Source organism: Moschus berezovskii, chromosome 14 (assembly GCF_049115385.1).
Source record: "Moschus berezovskii isolate FMDL1 chromosome 14, NW_MosBer_1.0, whole genome shotgun sequence".
NCBI lineage: Eukaryota > Metazoa > Chordata > Mammalia > Artiodactyla > Moschidae > Moschus > Moschus berezovskii.
Genome location: NC_142473.1, coordinates 21,218,003 through 21,235,116, shown reverse-complemented (window position 1 = coordinate 21,235,116; position 17,114 = coordinate 21,218,003). Strand labels below are relative to the sequence as shown.

At 41.2% G+C, this 17,114-nt stretch overlaps 1 protein-coding gene across 3 annotated transcripts in view; it reads left to right on the top strand.

Moving 5' to 3' along the window:
• The window catches only part of SLC35F2 (solute carrier family 35 member F2), a 68,148-nt gene that overhangs the window by 8,025 nt on the left and 43,009 nt on the right, over positions 1–17,114 (top strand). Inside the window, exons 2-3 of one of the 3 annotated variants that reach the window (XM_055422956.2) lie at positions 3,645–3,755; positions 3,963–4,007. The exons of the other annotated variants lie outside the window; for them this stretch is intronic. The gene's annotated coding sequence lies outside the window, so the exon portion shown is untranslated. The remainder of the gene's footprint in view (positions 1–3,644; positions 3,756–3,962; positions 4,008–17,114) is intronic. 3 annotated transcript variants of the gene reach the window in all.

Below are 17,114 nucleotides of genomic sequence, written 5' to 3'. Positions count from 1 at the left end.
AAACCCGGGACAGTTTTACCCCCTAGAGTTTTTGCTCTGGGCTGTTCGTATCCCTTTGGGGTGCCAGGCAGAATATAAAGTCACAGCATATAATTCTTTTCCTGGAGCATCATTTATTTTTTAGATTCCAGTTGCATGGAAGTGTATTAATCATAATCCCTGGCACATGTCATGCTTTTATAGTTGGCCCATGAATGACTAAATTAATTTTTTTTGCATACAATAAGTTACTATATACCTACTATCAGCCCTGAAACTGGAATTGTGATGGTAATTTTCATCTACCTCTTTCAAACTGTTGATTAAAAAATTAGTCACATCCTGAAAGTAGAGAATATTTCACTCGGTGGGAACGTTTAGGACTCCTAACCCCTGAAAAACTGCTCCGAGGAGGTGGGAGAGGGAGTCAGGCAATATACAAATTTGCAACAAAGGGGTCAGGCAGTCTGACCATCAGAGATTATTGTTAAGTAAGGAAAACCAGGTATCAAGGAATTTAGCACCTTTCTATGTATGGGAAGATGCAAGAGTCTGGGATTACTGAAGTCATTTCTTTCATATGCATTTCAGCTATGTGGGGCCAGCATCCTGCAATTTTACAAAAGTATTCTTTTCTCTCTTGAATTCCCTTACGGCTCACCAGCTCACACTGGAGGACTGTAATCGCTGATGACTGTAACATCCTTAAGTTCCTTGGGTAGAGAGTGGTGCCACTTGTTGGCCGTGCTCAGAAATTCACATTTGGAGGGCTGGAATTGCAGATAGCGATGACATTTCTTGCTAGCTTATATGGCAGGAAATATTTCATTTCACAGTATCCCTTCTTTCCCAACCGAAGATAATCACCACCCTAAATCCTTCTTTCACCATTTCCTTGCTCTCATTTTGGTATAGTTTTGTACCTGTATACATTTCTAAAACTTGTATTTTATTATCTTTTTTTAAAAAAATTGTTTAAGAAGGGTTTGTTTTGAATAATCTGTTGGGATTTACTTACACCCCCCATATCGCATTGCTAAGATTCATCCGTATTGTTGCCTGATGCTGCAAAACACTCCCAATATTCTTTCCTGTGAGTATACCACATTTTATGTTCTCATGCCGCTGAGGGGCATTTGGGCTTTTTTCTATGTGTTTTGGAATAGTAAACAGGACTTGTAGGAACATTCTTCTACTGTCTCCTATTGATCACGTGTAAGAGCTTCTTTAATACATACACATGCACACACATATACACCTATGGGAGGAGTTGCTGGATTAGAGGGTATGTGATTGTTCAACTTTATAAAATAAATGCCAAACTTTCCCCAAAGTGTTTGTATGAACTTATACTCCCACCAGCTGAATATGAGAAATCCTGTGAAACAAATATCCTAACATTTGATGTTATCATACTTTAAGATTGTTACAATCAAGTAATGTAAAAGACTGTCTTTAATTTGTGTATCCCTGATCGATAATAAAGCTGGGTCTCTGTGTATGTTTATTGGCTTCATTTGTTTCCACTTTTGAGAAATACTCATATTACCGGTGAAATACCCATCTTTTGCTATTACTTTTATATCAAATGGCATCTCTATGGGCTTCTTTTATGACTCAGCTGGTAAAGAATCCACCCGCAATGTGGGAGACCTGGGTTCGATCCCTGGGTTGGGAAGATCCCCTGGAGAAGGGAGAGGCTACCTACTCCAGTATTCTGGCCTGGAGAATTCCATGGCCTGTATAGTTCGTGGGGTCACAAAGACACAGCTGAGTGACTTTCACACACACATACACAATGCAATTTGCATAGATTTTAAAGATGCCACCTGAGAGCTTAAAAAATTGGGGCTTGTATCAGGTTCCCCACTAATGCTCATTTACTTCTTGCCTCATGCTGGCAGTTCCAGTTGAAAAGGCTGAGAGTGGTTGAAAGCTGGCAGGAGCAAATGAAGCAGACTAAGGAGGGGAGTGAGTTTTTCTGGTTTAAGGCCTGTGGAATGTTGAAAGACTGTCATGACTCACTCCTTTACACCTCCCTTCCGCTTCCAGACCCAGTCCTCAGGAACTTTCAGACTTAGATTCCTGTTTTCTTTTGGTGCCCGGTTGGTCTTTGAAGAGTGTATTAATTTGATTGTTAGCAGAGAAATCCAGCTGACCACTGTTGTAGGTAAAAAGGAAGATTTATGACTTTGCAGAATTCAAGGAGGATTTAAGTGCCAAACCACAGAGAGCAGAGAAGCAGATGGAGCCAGGAACCCAAACCACAGTGGGATTCTCTGCCTGTCTCTTTATTTGTGCTTTGCTGTCGCTGTTTTCATTCTTCTAACTGCAGACCAGTTGATTTTCTTCATTTGAGGATTACATCTTACCATTAAAAACACACAAAACAGACAAAACAACAAAATCCTTGTTTTGAAAGCCATGTTTTTCTTTTGATAATCCACAAGGGATGTAGATTTAGATTTTCCGATGGTTAAAAAAAACAGTTCTTCAAAACTTCCTATTCAACCTCAGGCTCAATGGGTAGGCAGTATTAGGAATTTAAAATTTTATGGGTAATGGCTTCTTGTTTGCCCATCAAGAACAGGGTTAGTGTGTTTTCTTCCATGCCTTTGCCAGACTGGGCTGGGTAAGAGATATGGTTGTACATCTGTCACAGGATTTTAAATTCTAGCCATCTAGATTCTTGAAACTGCAGTGCACTAATTCAGTTCAGTTCAGTTCAGTCACTCAGTTGTGTCCGACTCTTTGCAACCCCATGAATCACAGCACGCCAGGCCTCCCTGTCCATCACCAACTCCCGGAGTTCACTCAAACTCATGTCCATCGAGTCGGTGATGCCATCCAGCCATCTCATTCTCTGTCGTCCCCTTCTCCTCCCGCCCCCAATCCCTCCCAGCATCAGAGTCTTTTCCAGTGAGTCAACTCGTCGCATGAGGTGGCCAAAGTATTGGAGTTTCAGCTCCACTGGAAAAACCATAGCCTTGACTAGACGGACCATGGTTGGCAAAGTAATGTCTCTGCTTTTTAATATGCTGTCTAGGTTGGTCATAACTTTCCTTCCAAGGAGTAAGCGTCTTTTAATTTCATGGCTGCAATCATCATCCGCAGTGATTTTGGAGCCCCCAGAAATAAAGTCTGACACTGTTTCCACTATTTCCCCATCTATTTGCCGTGAAGTGATGGGACCAGATGCCATGATCTTAGATTTCTGAATGTTGAACTTCAAGCCAACTTTTTCACTCTCCTCTTTCACTTTCCTTAAGAGGCTTTTGAGTTCCTCTTCACTTTCTGCCATAAGGGTGGTGTCATCTGCATATCTGAGGTTATTGATATTTCTCCCAGCTATCTTGATTCCAGCTTGTGCTTCTTCCAGCCCAGCGTTCCTCATAATGTACCCTGCATATAAGTTAAATAAGCAGGGTGACAATATACAGCCTTGACGTACTCCTTTTCCTATTTGGAACCAGTCCAGTTCTAACTGTTCCATGTCCAGTTCTAAATGTTGCTAATTAGTACACTAATTACCCAGTACTAATCCCATCCTTCTGAATTTACCGTTCCCCCATCCCTGTCCCCAACTTGTCAGCCCTTCTGGGGCTCCTGTTCCTGACCTTGGAGGGTGTTTCACATTGGTTGTCCCTTTTGAAATTCTCACACAGGAGTCTGGGGAGAGGGAGAATCCAAGAGGTAGAGGTCACATCCTCTACATACTGCCCACAGTTTACTGCTTCTCCAGCGCCCTCTTGTTCGCTTTCCTAGTGGCTCAGCAGGTAAGGAATCCGCCTGCAGTGCAGGAGACCCGGCTTTGATCCCTGGGTGGGGAAGATCCCCGGCAGAAGGGAATGGCAACCCACTGCAGTGTTCTTGCTTGGAGAATCCCATAGACTGAGGAGCCTGGCAGACTGCAGTCCATGGGGTCGCAATGAGTTGCACACAACTGAGCGACTAACACTTTCACTTTAACCTCCCCCTTGTAGGCCGTAGGACTCAAAGTTTCTCTGACCTGTGTCCAAAGAGAATAGGTGAGTTGAATATGTGTTTCAGACTTTCTCTTTTCAGCCAACCAAAATTGGAGGGCACAGACAGGATACCATAAATAGATTTTATGTCTTAATTTCTTTAGAACACCCCTTATTAAAATAATTAATTGTGGAACATATAATCAAATGGATGTGTTAATGCTCATTGTTAGAGATTCAAGGTAATTTGTATCAGTTGATCTCTTTGCATGGTATCATAATCCTCAATATTGTATACATTATTTTTGTTATTATCAGAGAGGTAATATGTAGGATGGGAAAATACAAATTCGGAACGGCTGAAACTCAGTTTCTTACTGATTCAGTTGTACTTGTAATCCCTTTCTCACAAAAGCTTTTATGAGATTTAAATGAAACAACATATGTAAGCACTTAGTATGACACCTGACACACAGTTATTTTTATTGTCTCCTCAATCTTGTTAGGATAATAAGAAAGGTATTTTGAGTCCCTAATAAATGCTGTCCTTGGTTTCAGTTACACACGGTCAACTGAGGCCTGAAAACATTAAATGGAAAATTCCAGTTCATAAGTTCTAGACCGCGTGCTGCCCTGAGTAGGTGTTAAAATCCTGTGCTGTCTGCCGCTTCCACCTGGGATTTGATTCATCCCTTTGTTCTGCTGTCCTGCCCATTAGTCACTTGTGGCATCTTGATTATCAGATCGACTATTTTTGTGTTCATGTCACCATTATATTACTTAAAAATGGCCCACAAATGCAAGAGTAGTGATGCTGGCAGTTTGGATACACCACAGGGAAGCCATAAGGTGTTTTCTTTAATTAAAATGGTGAAAGTTCTCTGTTTAATGAGGGAAAAAACTTGTCTGCTGAAGTTGCTAAGATGTATGGTAAGAACGAATGAAGAAGGAAAAAGAAATGTGTGCTAGTTTTGCTGTTGCACCTCATACTGCAAAAGTTACAGCCACAAGGATTTCCCTGGTGGTTCAGTGATTAAGAATCCGCCTTGCAATGCGGGGAACGTGTGTTTGATCCCTGATTGGGGAACTAAGATCCCACATGCTGCAGAGCAACTAAGCCCATGTGCCACAATTACTGAGCCAGAACCTGTTTGCCACGATTGGAGAGCTCACTTGTAGCAACTGCTGAGCCCACAACTAGAGTCCCTGTGCTGCAATGAAGATCCTGCATGCTGCAACTAAGATGCACCTAAATAGGGCAAAATAAAATAAAAGTTACGGCCACAGTGTACAATAAATGCTTAGTTAAAATTAAGATGGAAAACACATTAAATCTGTACTGTAAAATATTCTGAGAGAGCTCACATTCACATAACTTTTATTACAATATATTGTTATAATTGCTCTATTCTGTTGTTAGTTACTGTTGTTAATCTCTTCCTTCATGTATAAATTAAGTTTATCATGAGTATATGTGTATAGGAAAAAACATAGCATGTATAGGGTTCAGTACTATATACATTTTCAGTCTTCCCCTGGGATTCTTGGAATGTATCCTCCATAGATAAAGGGGAAAGGGCTACTGTACTTCCAGTATAACAATTATTATGTCACGTTGCTTGGGCTGCTCCCTAGGTTCTACTGTTTACTAGCTGTATAATATTGGGCAAGTTGCTTAATGTCTTGTGCTTCAGTTTATCTATAAATAGCAAAAAAATATTCAGTTCGGTTCAGTTCGGTTCGCTTGAGTCGCTCAGTCGTGTCCGACTCTCCGCGACCTCATGAATCACAGCACGCCAGGCCTCCCTGTCCATCACTAACTCCCGGAGTTCACTCAAACTCATGTCCATAGAGTCGGTGATGTCATCAGCCATCTCATTCTCTGTCGTCCCCTTCTCCTCCCGCCCCCAACCTTTCCCAGCATCAGAGTCTTTTCCAGTGAGTCAACTCCTCGCATGAGGTGGCCAAAGTATTGGAGTTTCAGTTTTAGCATCAGTCCTTCCAATGAACACCCAGGATCCATCTCCTTTAGAATGGACTGGTTGGATCTCCTTGCAGTCCAATATTACCTACCTTATAGGATTGTTGGGAGGATTATATGAATTAGAATTATGAAATTGTTAGAACAGTGCTTGGTAAAAAATGTGCACTCAACAAGTGTCAGATATTATTGTTACTGTAACCAGTAATAATAGTAACAGTAACAGTAGTAATGGTAACAATAGTAGCAACAACAATAATAGTAACTACTGGATATCATATGAATGTAAGGGGAAGGCACAAAAATCCCCATGACACACTTCCTGCGTTTATAATCTAGTAAAACAAATGAAACAGGAATATAAAACCCTACAAACATAATGTAGAAAATGGGAAGAAGAGTTACAATGCAGATGTTGTAGGAATTGAGGGATAATTATTCTAGAACTGTGCACCCTTCTTACCATCTTTCTTCCCACAATTATTTCATTTTCTTAGCATAGCAGAATGGAAAGAACATAGGCTTTAGAATCTTATTTGAATTTTAATCTAGTGTTATTGCAAGGCTTCCCTGGTGGCTCATATGGTAAAGAATCTGCCTGTAATGCAGGAGACCCGAGCTTTATTCCTGGGTCGGGAAGTTCGTCCGGAGAAGGAAATGGCAACCCACTCTGGTATTCTTGCTTGGAGAATTCCACGGACAGGGGAGCCTGGTGGGCTACAGTCCATGGGGTTGCAAAGAGTTGGACATGACTGAGCGACTTTCACTTTCTTAGTGTTACTATTTATTTGTCATAACTTGGTTAAAGGACTTTGAACTTTGGCAAAAGAATACCTACATTTAAGGTTTGTATGAAAATCTGTTAAGTTAATATATGTAAAAGCTCAGTACAGTGATTGGCATTTGTCTTCCTTTTATTGTATAGAGGGTGAGTATTAATATATTTCCCCTGTATTCTCTTGACTATCATGAATAGGACATGATATGTAAGAGGAAATCTCTGGATTTCCAATTGTACTTTTGTTCATTTACATAAAACTAGTTCAGTAGTTTCTGGTTTGATGGCATGGCTTCATTTTCTTCCCAGCAAATGATGAAAGTGTTTTAATCCAGGATGGCTCCTGATCAATTTTGTTTGCAGTTGCTTAATATGCTTTTTACTTGATGTGATTATCTTGTTACTAAGGCCATTCACTGAATTGGATGTAAAGAGTTAAATAACATTATGATTCAAATATTAAGTGTCATATGCAACTAACTTGACTTGGTGCCCTAGTTTTCTATTGCTGTTATAACAGATTATTACAAATTAAGTGACTGAAAATAACAGATTTATTATCTTACAGTTCCTTAGGGCAGAAATCTGACTCAGGTCTCACTGGGCTAAAAAGCAAGACATCAGCTGGGTTGCGTTCTTCTCTGGAGGCTCTAGGGAGAGTGGATAGCCTTGCCTTTTCACTTTCTGGAGGATGCCTGCATTCCTTGGTTTTGGCCCCTTCCCCCATCTTCAAAACCAGCAACTTTGCTTCACTTGGATTCTTTTTATGTAGTCATACCACCCTCAACCACAGATGGAAAAGGGTCTTCCTTTTAAGGACTCATCTCAAGGTACTTAGCCATAATGACATCTGCAAAGTCCCTTTTGCCCAAAGGAAAAAACTGTATTTTCCTAACTCAATATTTCTGACAACAAATGTTGGGGTGGTGGTTGTGGTTTTCTCACATCAACAAATTTTCCAGCTCTTCAGACACAAATTGGGTGTACTACAATTTAGTTATGATAGTATTTGGAATTAGTCCAGACTCCAAAGGCACTTTTCAGGTGGCTCAGTGGTAAAGAATGCTCCTGCCAAGCAAGAACATGGGTTCAATCCCTCGTTTGGACGATCCCTGGAGAGGGAAATGGCAGCCCACTTCAGTATTCTTGCTTGGGAAATCCCATGGACAGAGGAGCCTGGCAGGTACAGTCCATGGGGTTGGTTGCAAAAGAGTTGGACATGACATAGCGTCTAAACAGCAGCAGCCCTCAAGCTTGCCCTGTTTTGTGGAAAGTTTTATTTTCATTTTAGGCTTACAGGACTTATTAATAGAAGAAACCACTCGTAGTTACACACAAATGAACACTTTCAGTATTTAATACAGGATTATTATTTAACTTAATTTCAATACATTGTTGTTCATAAGTTGTGTATGACTCTTTTGACACCCCATTTAGTGCAGCACGCCAGGCTCCCCTGTTTCACTGTATCCCGGAGTTTGCTCAAATTTCTTCCCAGCAAATGATGAAAGTGTTTTAATCCAGGATGGCTGCTGATCAACTTGGTCTGGAATCCAGTATCCATTAAGTTGGTGATGCTATCTAACTATTTTATCCTCTGCCACCCACTTCTCCTTGTGCCTTCAATCTTTCCCAGCATAAGGAACTTTTCTAATGAGTGAGTTCCTCACATCAGGTGGCCAAAGTATTGGAGCCTCAGCTTCAGCATCAGTCCTTCCAATGAATATTCAGGACTGAATTCCTTTAGGATTGACTGGTTGGATCTCTTTGCTGTTCAAGGGACTCTCAAGAGTCTTCTTCAGCACCACAGTTCAAAAGCATCAATTCTTTGGCTCTCAGCCTTCATTATGGTCCAACTCTCCCATCTGTACACGAATACTGAAAAATCCATAGCTTTGACTAGATGGACCTTTGTTGACAAAGTGATGTCTCTACTTTTTAACACGCTGGCTAGATTTGTCATAGCTTTCCTTTCAACGAGCAAGTGTCTTGTAATTTCATGCCTGCAGACACCGTCTGTGATTTTTGGAGCCCAAGAAAATAAAATCTGCCACTGCTTCCACTTTTTCCTATAAAGTGATGGGACCAGATGCCATGATCTTAGTTTTTTGAATGTTGACTTTTAAGCCAGCTTTTTTACTCTTTCACCCTTATCAAGAGGCTCATTAGTTTCTCTCCGCTTTCTGCCACAAGGGTGGTGTCCTCTGAATATCTGAGGTTGTTGATATTTCTCCCAGCATTCTTGATTCCAACTTGTGATTCATCCAGCCTGACATTTCCCATGATAGACTCTGCATATAACTTAAATAAGCAAGTTGACAATGTGCAGGCTTGTTGTATTCCTTTCTCAATTTTGAACCAGTTTGTTGTTCTATGTCCAGTTCTAACTGTTGCTTCTTGATCCGCATACAAGTTTCTCAGGGGATAGGTAAAGTGGTTATCTTTAGGAATTTTCCAGAGTTTACTGTGATCCATACAGTTAAAGGCTTTAGGATAGTCAATGAAGCAGAAATAGATGTTTTTTCTGGAATTCCCTTGCTTTCTCTGTGTTCCAATGAATGCTGGTGATTTGGTCTCTGATTCTTCTGCCTTTTCTAAATCCAGCTTATACAATTGCAAGTCCCCAGTTCATGTACTGCTGAAGTCTATCTTGAAGGATTTTGAGCGTAACCTTACTAGCATGTTGTAATGAGCACAATAGTATGATAGTCTGAGCATTCTTTGTCATTGCCCTTCTTTGGGATTGGAATGAAAACTGACCTTTTCCAGTCCTGTGGTCACTGCTGAGTTTTCCAAATTTGCTGGTGTATTGAGCACAGCAATTTAACAGCATCGTCTTTTAGGATTTTAAATACCTCAGCTGGAATTCTATCACCTCCACTAGCTTTGTAGTAATGCTTCCTGAGGCCCACTTGACTTCACACTCCAGAATGTCTGGCTCTAGGTGAGTGACCACACCACTGTGGTTATCTGGGTCATTAAGACTTTTTTTTGTATAGTTCTTCTGTGTATTCTTGTCACCTCTTCTTAATCCCTTCTGCTTCTGTTAGGTCCATACCATTTCTGTCCTTTATTTTGCCCATCCTTACATGAAATATTCTGTTTATAGCTCCAATTTTCTTGAAGAGATCTCTAGTATTTCCCATTGTATTGTTTTCCTTTATTTCTTTGCATTGTTCATTTAAGAAGGCCTTCTTATCTCTCCTTCATATTCTCTGGAACTCTGCATTCAGCTGGGGATATCTTTCCCTTTTTCCCTTGCCTCTTAAATTTCAATATTTAATAAAGGGTTATTTAACTTAATTTCAATATGCAGTCATTAAAAGGAAAGAGAAATAGAAACAATAGAGAAGCTTAACAGCATATATATCACCAAATTGTGCTGACCAACATCCAGACTTAAATGGCACGCTGGGAAGTCCCTCATTAACAGCAATCTGGGGTCCCAACTGGGGGAAGGATCCTGGGTGATTCATCTGTTCCATGTGTGAGACTTCATATCACAGTTTCAGGGGCTACCACTTATAATCCCAGGCTGTAAACCGAAATCATCGTCAGTTTGCATGCAAAAATGCAACTTTGGTTTTACATTAATCTTTCCTTTTTTAAAAAAAGTTTATTTATTTTTGTCTGTGCTGGGTCTTTGTTGCTGCGCACAGACTGTCTGGCTTCGCTTAGGCTCTAGAAGGCACAGGCTTCAGTAGTTGTGGCACACAGGCTTAGTTGCCCAATGGCATGTGGGATCTTTCTAGAGCAGGTATCAAAGCCATGTCTCCTGCATTGGCAGGCAGATTCTTAACCAGTACAGCACCAGGGAAGTCCCATTATTTTAATTTTTTTACAATGCTGTTTGTTTGTTTGTATTTCATTAGACCCTAGGGAGTTGGCCAGATCTCCAGGGGCTCAAGAATTCCAAGACCCAGTCTTGGAATTGGTCTTATCTAAAGTGCCTGCTGGGCTTCCCTGGTGGCTCAGAGGTTAAAGCGTCTGCCCCCAATGCGGGAGACCCGGGTTCGATCCCTGGGTCGGGAAGATCCCCTGGAGAAGGAAATGGTAACCCACTCCAGTATTCTTTCCTGGAGAATCCCATGGACGGAGAAGCCTTGTAGGCTACAGTCCACGGGGTCGCAAAGAGTCGGACACGACTGAGCGACTGAACGGAACGGAACGGAAAGTGCCTGCTGACTTGCTTTGCTTGCAGGCAGGCACGGAATTCCAGCAGTGTCCAGCCAGGTCCGAAGCCAATCAGAGGACTACTCTCCTGCTTCTGAAGCCTGAACAAAACTTCCTTTTCCTCCATTTTAATTTTGCTAACATGCCCTCACCTCCCAGCCTTCCATTTCAGACACCAGTCACGAGTCCCAGGTTGTCACCTTGTATTTCTGCTGATCAACCAGAGGTTAATGAATATTTTCATTGGAGACCCCATGGACTGTAGCCCATCAGGTTCCTCAGTCCATTGAATTCTCCAAGCAAGAATACTGGAGTGGATAGCTATTCTCTTCCTCAGGGGATCTTCCCAACCCAGGGATTGAATCCAGGTCTCCCTCATTTGCTACAGATTCTTTACGGCCTTAACCACAAGGGAATCCCCCATGTCGTAGCAGAATGATTAATTCATTGTTCATTAGTGATTAACTCAACCTCTAGCACCTCTCCCCTTCCTTGGGAATGGAGCTGAAATTTCCAGCCGTCTAATTACTGGCTGGTTCCCCTGGCAACCAGTCCTTTACCCTTAGGGGCTTTCTTAAAGTCATATTATTAACATAAACTCTGGCGTGGTTTAAAGGGCCTGTTATGAATAACAAAAAGATTCTTTCTTCTTTATTACTCTGGAGCTATTTCAGGATCTGGAGACCAACAAACAAAAAAAAGGTGGTCCTTTCACTTTCTCTCTTTCCAAAATCACTGTAGATGGTGACTGTAGCCATGAAATTAAAATTTGACGCTTGCACCTTGGAAGAAAATCTATGACAAACCTAGACAGTATATTAAAAAGCAGAGACATTACTTTACTGACAATAGTCAAAGCTATGGTTTTTCCAGTAGTTATGTGTGGGTGTGAGAGTTGGACTATAGAGAAGGCTGAGTGTCAAAGAACTGATGCTTTTGAACTATGGTGTTGGAGAAGACTCTTGAGAGACCCTTGGACTGCAGGGAGATCCAACCAGTCCATCCTAAAGGAAATCAATCCTGAGTATTTATTGTAGGGACTGAAAATGAAGCAGAAGCTCCAATACTTTGGCCACCTGATGCAAGAAGCTGACTCATTGGAAAAGACCCTGATGCTGGGAAAGATCAAAGGCAGAAGGGGACGACAGAGGATGAGATGGTTGGATGGCATCACCAACTCAATGGACATGAGTTTGAGCAGGCTCCGGGAGATGGTGAAGGTCAGGGAGGCCTGGTGTGCTGCAGTCCATAGGGTCACAAAGAATCGGAAATGACTGAGTGACTAAACAACTCTCTTTTTTAAAAAATAAGTTAATCAATTTATTAACTTAATTAATTAATTAACATCCAGCATGCTGCAACTAAGACCTGCCTCAGGTCTTAGTTGCAGCATGCTGGATCTTTGATTGTTATCGTGGCATGTGAAATCTTGCTTTAGTTGAGGGTATGTGGGATCTAGTTCCCTGACCTGGGATGGAACCCAGGCCTCATACGTTGGGAATGCAGAGTCTTTGCTACTGGACCTCTGGGGAAGTACCCCTTCAGTCTTATCATTTAGGAAATTATGAGGGCTTTAGGATTTGGCCAGGAACAAAGACTAAAATATGTATTTCTTATATCATAATATTGTACCATGTAAGGTGAACTATTCATAGGTTCCAGGGTGCTAGGGCATGGAGATGTTTTGGGAGACATTATTCTGTCTAGTACATTTGGTGATAGAGTCTAAAATGGGTTCCAGTTTAAAAAAAAGATAACTTTAGAGCACAGAGACCATCTGGATGCTGGTATAAATGTAAGGAATAATTCATATAATATCAAGAAAACATTTCTCAACGCATCTAACCCTCACCTTTTGCACATGGTCCATGTTTGAAATAATCAACCAATAATTGGTTCTCTTTTTAGGTTGTTCCACAGGTTTGAAAGAGATTTGGTAGCTGCTAATTTCTTTGTGCTGTCTATTCCCTTGGAATGTTAGTGGGAATTGTCACTATCATTTATGAATTTCAACATTAACCAGTCCTTCAGTACAGATTTTCAGTCATTTACATTGTCAGCTTCTTTCTCCATTCCCTAGAGAGTATTTTCAAATATCAGTAGTACCTATGGCCACCTTCTGACCTGTTAGGCATCACAGCAGACCCTCATTTTACAAAAATTGGTAAGGCTTTTTGTTAGCTGGTGGCTGACTTCTTGCTAAAGTTAAAGAAACTTACACCTCTGCAGCATCTCACTCTTGATTGTTACCTTCTTTTGAAGTTGTCTCCTTAGCGTCTAATTGACAGTTTCAGTTCTACCCTTATTGGTTCTTCTTCATTTCCTTTTATACGTTTTCTTCTTGACATTCTTATCACTGTGTTTTCTCTCTGAGAGATTTCATTCACTTCCATGGCTTTAGTTGTGAGCTATATACCAGTGAACCCTACTTTTGCAGCCCAGGTAGTTATTTCCAACAACCTATTGAATACTTCCAGCTTGGAGTTCTGGGGCATTTCAGAGGTGACATTTGTCAAATATAATGGAACTTATTATACTCTTGCCTCTCCTGAAACAAAAGGCTTAAAAGTTGTCTTCTCCTGTACTATCTTCTATTACCTCTTTCTTAGTGTGTCAGTCTTATTTCAAGTTTTTCTCTGTGGGTTCTAAAGTCCTTTCCCTATTTCACCACTAGAATTAACTAAAAAAGAAAATTGACTGTATGTCTTAAAAAAAAAAAATCCCTCAAGATCTTACGTTGGCTTTTGTGTACATTGAAAATCCAGATTCCACAGCATGGCACTTTTTTTTGATGATTTTGTTTCTTTAGTTTTAGCTCGTGAGATCTTTGATCTTCATTACTACATGTGGGATCTTTTTTTTAGTTCCCTGCATGCAAAGTCTTAGTTGCAGCATGTTGGATCTAATTCTGTGACCAGGGATCAAATTCCAACCCCCTCCTTTGAGGTCACAGAGTCTTAGCCACTGGACCACCAGGGAAATCACAGCATGGTGTTTTTTTGGTAATGGAGTTCGGTGGCTCAGATGGTAAAGAATCTGCCTGCAATGTGGGAGACCCAGGTTCCATCCCTGGTTTGGGAAGATCCCCTGGAGAAGAAAATGGCAGCCCATTCCAGTATTCTTGCCTGGATAATTCCATGGACATTGGAGCCTGGTGGGCTGCAGTCCATGGGGTTGCGAAGAGTTGGACAGGGCTGAGCAACTAACACTTCCACTTTGGGATAAAATTAAATGATGATCTTTTCCCAGTTTCAAAGAGATGGATTTTTTTTTTTTAAGATTAAGATTTTTTCTAGATATTTTAAGAATTTTATTAGTTTCTATTGCTTTTATCATTATCTGTCATAGAGTGGGATTTGAATTAATTTGAACTTTTATATTTAGTATTTAATTTTTTTTTTTTTAAGATTTATTTATTTTTGGCTGTGCTGGGTCTTTGTTGCTGCGCATGCTTTTTTCTCCAGCTGCGGCGAGCGGGGACTACTCTTCATTGCGGTGCACAGGCTGCTCTTTACCGCGGCTTCTCTTGTGGAGCACGGTCTCTAGGGCACACAGGCTTCAGTAGTTGCAGAACGACTCGATGGTTGTGGCTCAAGGGCTCTAGAGCGAGGGCCCAATAGTTGTGGCGCATGGGCTTGGTTACTCATGCGGGATCTTCCCGGACCAGGATCGGATCAGGGTCTTTTATTACCTCTGCCCTCCTTTACGGAGAAGGCAATGGCAACCCACTCCAGTATTCTTGCCTGGAGAATCCCATGGATGGAGGAGCCTGGTAGGCTACAGTCCATGGGAATGCTGAGTCGGACACGACTTCACTTGCACTTTTCACTTTCATGTATTGGAGAAGGAAATGGCACCCCACTCCAGTATTCTTGCCTGGAGAATCCCAGGGATGGGGGAGCCTGGTTGGCTGCCATCTATGGGGTCGCACAGAGTCGGACACGACTGATGCGAGGCAGCAGCAGCAGCAGCGATTTCTTTGGAAGAGCTTCATCTCTAGGCTCCAGGCATGCTGGAGAATTCATAATACCGTTGTCAGCTGGGACTTATAAGAAGATAAGGCAAAGGGTCCCTGGAGAAAGAACCAGGCATGGTTTTCTTGACATCAGAGCAAGGCCTAAGCTATTTTATGATCTAAGCCTGACCACAATCCTTGATCAGGTCTCAGTATTTAATGATCTTAAGGACAAAAGAACAAATAAGAACAAAAGAACAAATTTTCTTAGGCAAGAAAATTAACAATAGCTAAGGAATAAATCAGTTATAAAGACTCCCAGCTATGTCTCAGTGGTAAAGATAGCCAGTATTGGTCTGTTTTGTGGAACTGACCCCTCCTCCGACCACATGCTCAACCACCAGATCTACTGGAATCTAAGGAATGACGATGTTGACCTTTTCTGACCCTGGAGATTTCAGTCAACTAAAGCTTGGACTTTGTCAACCTTAGTCCCAATTCTATACTGAATTCTTCTCTGCTCAAGTCCCTTTATGAATATATGTGAACCCTTAGCTTCAAGCTTCTTCAGCTTTGTTGTTGGCAAGACACTGTTGTTCTTACTCGCTGCAAGTAGTAATCCTTCCTTCTGCTCTCGGGCTTTTGGCTGTGTCTTTTGGCTTAATACCCACTAAGAAGTGATCCCGGTTTTCAGATAACAGGAGTTCCTATTCCCTGACTTTGTCAAGGTGCTCAGGTTAAGAGAAAGGGAATAGGAGCTATCTGAAAACTGGGATCACTTCTTAGTGGGTGTTAAGCCAAAAGACACAGCCAAAAGCCCTAGAGTGGGAGAAGGAAGGATTAGGAAATAGCAATCCACTCCAGTATTCTTGCCTAGAGAATTCCATGGACAGAGGAGCCTGGCAGGCTACAGTCCGTAGGGTCACAAAGAATCAGATACGACTGAGTGACTATCACTCACTCACTCAATTGTTTCTTTACTGTTTTTCTTCACTGTTGTATTGTGAATTTCATGAAGGCAGGTTCTCTATTATTTTTCTATAATCCGAGAGTCTGATATGGTATCAGGAACTAAAAAAAAATTGCCGAATTGAAAAGGGTACTAATAAGAAGATGGTAATAAAGGTCACCGTGGGTTGTAGCAGTCGCCTGCCAGGTTGGACTGTTTTCACTAAGCAGTCTCTAGGTAGGAGTAGTATACTACTGCAAAGGCTAGCTCGCTCCTGAAAAAAAGACCCAGGTATAAGCTTGATTAGATCATCGCTGAAGAATTGATGCTTTTGAACTGTGGTGTTGGAGAAGACTTGAGAGTCCCTTGGACTGCAAGGAGGTCAAACCAGTCCATCCTAAAGGAAATCAGTCCTGAATGTTCATTGAAAGGACTGATGTTGAAGCTGAAACTCCAATACTTTGGCCACCTGATGTGAAGAATTGACTCATTGGGAAAGGCCCTGATGCTGGGAAAGATAGAAGGCATGAGGAGAAGGGGACGACAGAGGATGAGATGGTTGAATGGCACCACCGACTCGATGGACATGAGTTTGAGTAAGCTCCGGGAGATGGTGAAGGACAGGGAAACCTGGCATGCTGCAGTCCATGGGGTCGCAAAGAGTTGGTCATGACTGAGCAACTGAACTGAACTGAGATAGATCAGCTCCCTCGAACAAGCTGCAGCCTTCTATTATAGGTGCAGTTACTGAAAAATACCTCAAGTGGCTATTTTCTCCATCCACGCTTCTCTATTTGTGTGAGGATGTGTGTGTGTGTGTATCTTTCTGTTTTTGCTTAACTCCAATTTTCTACAGAACTTAATGTTGGTATCCTTCTCATATTGGCTGTGGGATGATATTGCAATGATTAGAGTTGCCAGGTATTGCCCAAAATTGCATACTTCAGTACAGGGCACAGTATTTAGTAAATTGCTTGGTGTGTGTTAAGATATATTTGCAAATAAAATTCTGAGAAATATGTAAACTAATTATAATTCTATAATAACTAATTTAATTCTATGCAAACTGAGTCTACAGTTATTATGGAATATTTTATCTAATATAAAATATATGGGAAAATAGAATATTGAAGTCATAGTCAATGATTAGATGAGAAATCTGGCATTTATATAAAGAGATGGCATTAGTATTATCCAAGTTGTATTTTTGCCACCTTATCCATTTTTGTCAAATATTTGGTTAGAGAAAAAAAAGAAGAGATGAATCCTCTACTTTAAGTTATTTTAACAGAAATATAGTGGGCTATATTTTAATATTTTAACAGGGAACATAG